Source organism: Theropithecus gelada, chromosome 11 (genome assembly GCF_003255815.1).
Source record: "Theropithecus gelada isolate Dixy chromosome 11, Tgel_1.0, whole genome shotgun sequence".
NCBI lineage: Eukaryota > Metazoa > Chordata > Mammalia > Primates > Cercopithecidae > Theropithecus > Theropithecus gelada.
Window position 1 is genome coordinate 105,452,442 of NC_037679.1, and position 7,355 is coordinate 105,459,796.

The 7,355-nt window shown below is 43.7% G+C and overlaps 1 pseudogene; it reads left to right on the top strand.

Annotated features, from left to right (window-relative positions):
- The first annotated feature begins 318 nt into the window (after positions 1–318).
- LOC112635021 lies at positions 319–5,672 on the top strand (annotated as a pseudogene).
- Positions 5,673–7,355: the final 1,683 nt, after the last annotated feature.

The window sequence follows — 7,355 nt, forward strand, 5'->3', positions numbered from 1 at the left end:
AGGCCCAAGAGCAGCAATGTGGGCTATGCTTTTCTTCATCAAGCTGAATCCTGGCACCCTGTGTGCTGTTTGTTCCAACTGCAGTGGGCAGAGAGGGAACCAACACTTCATGAGCACTGACTGCATGCTGGGCACTGCCGGGTGCTTTGCGTGTGTTTTGCTTCACAAAGAGATGCATCTGTGGGGACAAGGAAATCCCCTGGGGTCTCCTCCCCCAGCTCCTCTAAACATCCCTCTCCTCTTATGTCATAGAGAACAAAGCTTCACAGGAAAATGCCCTTAGAGACTGGGGAATAAATTCACCCTGAGCTGCTAAAGATGGATATGGAGCCCTCCTCGAGCAGAGGCTTTGATGAGGCCAGCAGGGAAGAAGGCGGTGCGGGGATTGAGTCAAGACCTCTCTGGAATGAGGGTCTCCCGACCTACTTTCAGGCAAGGCGAGTCAGAGAATTCCTTTCTGACCATGCTTCAGGGGAGAAAGGGTCAGAGTGTGACCTTCCTGCTCCTGCTGTTTTCTGCATTTCCTCTCGTGTAAAATATTCAACAGGCCAAGGGGCCACATGTTGGGGTAATGTGTTCTGGACCCCGACACTATCCTCCTACCTCTCTCACCATTTCCTCTCTCTTCCTTTGTGGACTTCTCTCCCAGGCATCCATTCCCGTCCATCATGGCGACCCTGCCAGGGAGGGTCAGAGGAGGAAGTCAGGGATCTGGTGTGATCTGAGGGCAGCCTGAGAGGACAGAATGAGACAGAGGGGGCAGGGTTAAAGGGCCAACTACATTAGGTTGGTTCACATGAAATTGCTGATATTTGGTCATTTCTTACCTACAAAAATCATAAGTTCATCTGGTTCAAACTACAACTTCAAAACTTGCTTCAGTAGGGTTCATGTTTAACTGGACTTACAGCCAGGCACTTGGGAACTCAAGGCACTTACAGGAAGGTGACTGGAAACCTTGCAGCAAGGCTCCTCTGTGCACCTTGCAGCATCACAGTCACAGAAGGAAGCACTTGCTTCACTTAGGAAGCAGGGAACTCATGTGGAATCCCATCTAGCCACAAAGTCACTCTTTTCCAGTTGAAAAGTATATAGCTGGCTTATCATAAAACTCCTCACTACTTCAGGAAGACAGAGAAAGTACAGCACATTTCTGCATCTCTGAGACTGGGAAGCCTGCTCTGGGTGATCTTGCAGAGCAGTCCCTGCAGTTACATTGTTGTGTGGATCTGCGCAGCAGGCTGTAAGGCAGAGTCACAGCTAGAGCTTTAGAAATAGAGTTAGTAAAGACATGGTTCTTCAAAGATATGCCCAGAAAATTCTCTGCAAAAACAAAAGGCTTGTTATAAGGAAGCCTCCACTGCAGGGCAGCGGATGAGCAGCTTACCATCTGTGGATCTTAGTCAAGTCAATCTCTCTGAGCCTCAGTTTCCTCATCTATAAATGGAGATGATAATACCTACCTCTTACGGTCGTGCATTAGCTTGCCCGGGCTTCCATACCGAATACCACAGACTGGGTGGCTTAAACAATGGAAATGCATGTTCTCATAGTTCTGGAGGCTGGAAGTCTGAGATTGAAGTGCCGTCAGAGTTGGTTTCCGGGCAGGGCTCTCTTCCTAGCTTGTTGATGGCTGCCTTCTTGTTCATGTGGCCTCTTCTCTGTACACATGCAGAGAAAGAGATCTCTTGTGTCTCTTCCCCTTCTTATAAAGACTCCAGTCCTATCAGATTAAGGTCCCACACTTACAACGTTATTTAACCTTCATACCTCCTTATAGGCCCTATCTTCAAATAGTCATATTAGGAATTAGGGCTTCCATACATGAATTTTGGGGGGACACAATTCAACTCATAACAGACTTCTTTGAGGCTCACGGGGCATAGATTGTACTCTGAAAATGGTAGCTTTTTGGATGTGGGTCATCCAGAAGGTCTAGCAGGTTGCAGCAAATCAGGCTGACGAAGAAAGATGTGACCATACCAAGACCAAGACATCCCCAGATCCTTGGAGAAGAACGTGAACACCAGACCCCACTCAACAGCATCAGTATTTCGCTGCACCTCTACTTATCCTACAATTCACTGGTTATATAAATATAATTTATATATATAAATGCACTGGTTGTATAAACATAACTATATTTAAATGATATTTATATATAAATTATATATCAACACATGTTTATGTAATTATATACAAATACATATATTTATATATATATATATTCACTGGTTATATAAATATAATTAACTGTTTGTTATAAAAAGCATGTGGCTTTCTTTCCTCAATGCCACCTTTTCTCTCACTTCCTGGGCTCAGTAACCCCCCAGTTGTGCCTTATCTCCTTCCCTGTTATCCAATGAGCTCAGGCCTCTGTCCTTGATGGCTTGGCTGTGAACAGTCACTTCCTGTCTGAACTTTTGCCTTCATGCAGTCCAGTGCACTCACACCACAGACAGGCTGTTCGTGTACAGTGCAGACCAGATCCTGTCACTTCCCTACTTGAAATGTTTCAGTGACTTCCTACTATTTTAAGATAAGCCCAAGATGTTAACAGCTTCACAGGGTTGGCCTCATCTGCTCTGGCTCCTGCGTGTGCCTCAACCTGGGTGGCTGCACCCCCAAATTTCGTCCTCTGACTCAGATGCCTCTGGTCTCTGCCATCTGCTCTGCCCTCTCCTGCCTGCTTCCACAACCTTGTCCCAAATTCACTTTTCAGAGCCCAGATACCAAGTCACACAACTTTTCTGGGGCCTTTTATTTTTTGGGAGGTGGGCAAGCTCCAGTCCATGTGCTCGTGGAGACCTTGTTTCTCCAGTCCTGACAGTTACCTCACCATATTGAGTCTCTCTTCCTTTTAAGCTCTGAGCTCCAGGAGGCAGCTGCCTGTGTCTGCAGTCTTGTTTATTGTGGCTACTGGCAATGTGTCTGCCCCACAGCAAAGCTCAGGAAGTACTGGTTGAATCAATTATCTTTTATGAATCATTTTTAATATTTCTGCATACATGTTCACAGAAGACTTATTCACAATAGACCAAAGGTGGGAACAACCCAAGTGTTCGCTGAGGAATGAATGGATATGCAATGTGGTCTATCCACACAATGGCATATTATCCAGGCTTAAAAGGGAATGACATTGTGACACACACTGCTACATGGATGAACCTTGAGGACATCATGCAAAGTGAAATAAGCCAGACACGAAAGGACACATATTGCATGATCCCACTTCTAAGCATTACCTAGAGTCATCCATTTCGTAGGGATAGAGAATGCAACAATGTTTGCCAGGGCTGGAGGAGGAGGGAATGACGAGTTCGTGTTTAATGGGTACAGAATTTCAGGTTGGGAAGATGAGAAGGATCTGTGGATGGATGGTGGTGACAGTTGCCCAACAATGTGACTGTGCTCGATGCCACCAGACTGTATGCTGAAGATGACTAAGATGGTAAATTTTATGTTTTGCATTCTTTCCACACTTAAAAAAAGAAACTTCAAATACTTCAGGGGGAGGAGCAGAGAGAGAAGTATGTTAAATTTTTCTTTCCCTGGAAGAAGCCATTTAAATATAAGTTAATAAACAGCTTATTTAAAGACCAAAAACATGTGAACTGAAGCAATCAGACTACTATCCTTCTAACTGGTAGATATGATGATGTGGAAATGTTAAGTTTATTTATGAAAAATGAATCATATCATTTTGAAAGCTTAGGAGAGAATAGGTCAAGGCTGACTGGCAGGCAAGACAATGTCATGTGTGGGGAAGTGGACTGCAGGCAGCCAGAGCAGATGTGCTTACCAGGAAATGAGAAACTGAACATGGAAAAGAGGGCAGGATAAGGGGAAACATCTATTTAAAACTTTGGTTTATCATCTATGAAGGACAGACAGAATAAATGATTCTAGGCCAGATGCAGTGGCTCACGCCTGTAATCCCAGCACTTTGGGAGGCCAAGGCAGGCAGATCACCTGAGGTCAGGAGTTCAAGACCAGCCTGGCCAACATGGCGAAACCCCATCCCTACTGAAAATACAAAAATTAGCTTGGCGTGGCGGCGGAAGCCCATAATCCCAGCTGCTCGGGAGGCCAAAACGGAGAATCACTTGAACCTGGGAGGTGGAGGTTGCAGTGAGCTGAGATTGTGCCATTACACTTCAGCCTGAGTGACAAGAGTGAAACTCCATCTCAAAAAAATAAAATAATTAAAATAAAACAAAATAAAAAATAAATGATTCTCCTCTGCTTTCCAGGACATCCTCTGTTCCAAATTTAAGAGTTTAAGCAACAAGGTGGGAACATCACTGTGGCCATTCCAGGCCACTTGAGGACAGGTTCTGAAGGAAGGCAGAAGGCTTGTATCTGGCCAGCTGTGGGTGATCCCTGCATGTCCTGGTGTTGGATGAGGCAGACAGACTTCTGGACATGGGATTTGAGGCAAGCGTAAATACCATCCTGGAGTTGCTGCCAAAGCAGAGGAGAACAGGCCTTTTCTCTGCCACTCAGAAGCCGGAATTGGAGAACTTGGGGAGAGTGGGCCTCCGGAACCCTGTCCAGTCTCAGTGAAGGAGAAGGGTGTGGCAACCAGCAGTGACCAGACCACTCTCGCCTGGATAACTACTACATAGTACGCAAGGCACATGAGAAATTTAACCAGCTGCTACATTTTCTTCACAGTCATAAGCAAGAGCAACACCTGGTCTTCTTCAGCACCTGCACCTGTGTGGAATACTACAGGAAGGCTCTGGAGGTGCTGATGAAGAGTGTGAAGATTGTGTGCATTCATGGGAAGATGAAATACGATCTTCATGGGGTTCCGCTAATTGCAAAGTGGGATTTTAGTGTGCACTGATGTGGTGGCCCAGGAATCAATATTCCTGAAGTAAATTGGGTTTTGCAGTACAATCGCCCCAACAATGCAAGTGCCTTTGTGCAGGGCTGTGGCCACACAGCCCGCATTAGCTACAGAGGCAGAGCTCTGGTGTTCCTCCTGCCCATGGAAGAGTCATACATCAATTTCCTTGCAATTAACCAGAAACGCCCCCTGGCGGAGATGAACTCTAGAAAAACACAGCTGACCTTCTGCCAAAATTCAAGTCCATGATCCTGGCAGAAAGAGCTATGTTTGAAAAGGGCATGAAAGCTTTTATGTCCTATGTCCAGGTTTATGCAAAGCAGGAGTGCAACCTGATTTTCAGATTAAATAATCTTGATTTTGCAAGTCTTGCTCGAGGTTTTTCCCTGCTGAAAATGCCCAAGATGTCAGAATTGAGAGGAAAGCAGTTTCCAGATTTTGTGCCTGTGGACATTAATACAGACGCTATCTCACTTAAAGATAAAATTAGAGAAAAGCAGAGGCAGAAATTACTGGAGCAACAAAGAAAAGAGAAAAACAGAAAATGAAGGGAGAATAAAATTCATTAAAAAAATAAAGCTTGGTCAAAGCAGAAGGCCAAAAAAGAAAAAGAAAAACATGAATGAGATAACGAAAAGGGAAGCGTGTTCTGATACAAAGATGAGGACATGGAAGAACTTCTCAATGATTCCGGGCTCTTGAAAAATATTTTTAAAGGCAAAATTACTGAAGAATTTGAGAAGGACTTATTGACAAGTGGCAAAAGAACAATCAAGACAGCTGATTTAGTGTCTCAGATTTGGAAGATGACTGCTGATACCAGGGTCACAGATAAACCCATAAGGACATAGCTGTTTCCTAACTTGGTGGATGGTTCCTGTTTGCTTTTACTGCAAATCAAAACTTCAGGAGACATCCAAAAAGAATCACATCTCTGAAAGCTCTCCTTTCAGACTAGGGAGAAATGAAGGATTTCACACTCGTGAATATTTGACTAAAAACATTCCAGTCTTGAAGTAGTCTAACAGAAGAAAACATAAAATTGAGTGTAAATAATAGATTTCAATATTTATTTATTATGATGGGTTATATATGTGTGTGTGTGTGTGTGTGAGCTCATTTTTTCTTTTTTTTTTTTTTTTTTTTTTTTTTTTGAGACGGAGTCTGGCTCTGTCGCCCAGGCTGGAGTGCTGTGGCCGGATCTCAGCTCACTGCAAGCTCCGCCTCCCGGGTTTACGCCATTCTCCTGCCTCAGCCTCCGGAGTAGCTGGGACTACAGGAGCCCGCCACCTCGCCCGGCTAGTTTTTTGTATTTTTTAGTAGAGACGGGGTTTCACCGTGTTAGCCAGGATGGTCTCGATCTCCCGACCTCGTGATCCGCCCGTCTCGGCCTCCCAAAGTGCTGGGATTACAGGCTTGAGCCACCGCGCCCGGCTAATGCTATTTTGTAGTTATTTGCAAACATTAAGATACTGAAGTATACTTGGTTTTAGATTTTTAAAAGCCCCTTAGTACTTTTAGGCACCTGACCTCCCTGAGTGTTCTTGGCCCTGGACTTCAGTTATCCTTCAATGCCCTGTGGAGATGGCTAATGTGCTAGAGTTATTCTACGTTAAGAATAGTCCTGGCCGGACGCAGTGGCTTACGCCTGTAATCCCAGCATTTGAGAGGCTAAGGCAGGCAAATCACAAGGTCAAGAGATAGAGATTATCCTGACCAACGTGGTGAAACCGCATCCCTACTAAAAATACAAAAATCAGCTGGGCATGGTGGCACGAGTCTGTAGTCCCAGCTACTCGGGAGGCTGAGGCAGGAGAATTGCTTGAACCTGGGAGGTGGACATTGCAGTAAGCCGAGATTGTGCCACTGCACTCAGCCTGGTGACAAAGCGAGACTCTGTCTCACAAAAAAAAAAAAGAATAGCCCCAGTATTGTTTTATTGGTGAACAGCTGAAAAACAGAGGAATTAAGTCATATTCTGGGAGACAGAATTCTAATTTTTATGCCTTCTGTTGAATAAACTGTGTCCTTCTAAAAAACAGAAACAATAAGCATTTGGATAGTTAATATAATTGAACAAATAAATACATATGTGCATATATATTTATAATATACTTTTGAAGACAATATTTTAAAAATACAGTTACCCTGTTTTTTTAATAAGACAGTTTGGTTGGTAAAAATGGATAATTTAAAAATGTGTCCAAGTATTAAGGGCTCATTTACTCATCTTTCTCTATTTTTTACTAAGAAATTTTTATAAAAACAGGGAACACATTTGAAGTATTTTCTCTTCTTTGTGACCTTGCCTTTAGAAATAGATATTAATGAACTGTGAAATGGACACAAGTGGGCAAAAGAATGAGTTGAAATGGACATGTGAGTGTAAACTGGGCATAAATGGAAAAAGGGATGAGTCTAATGGTTTCATTTCCAAATTCATTACCTGGGAACTATTGGATTGATGGATTTGTCTTTAGAATGAAGTAAATAAAAACCC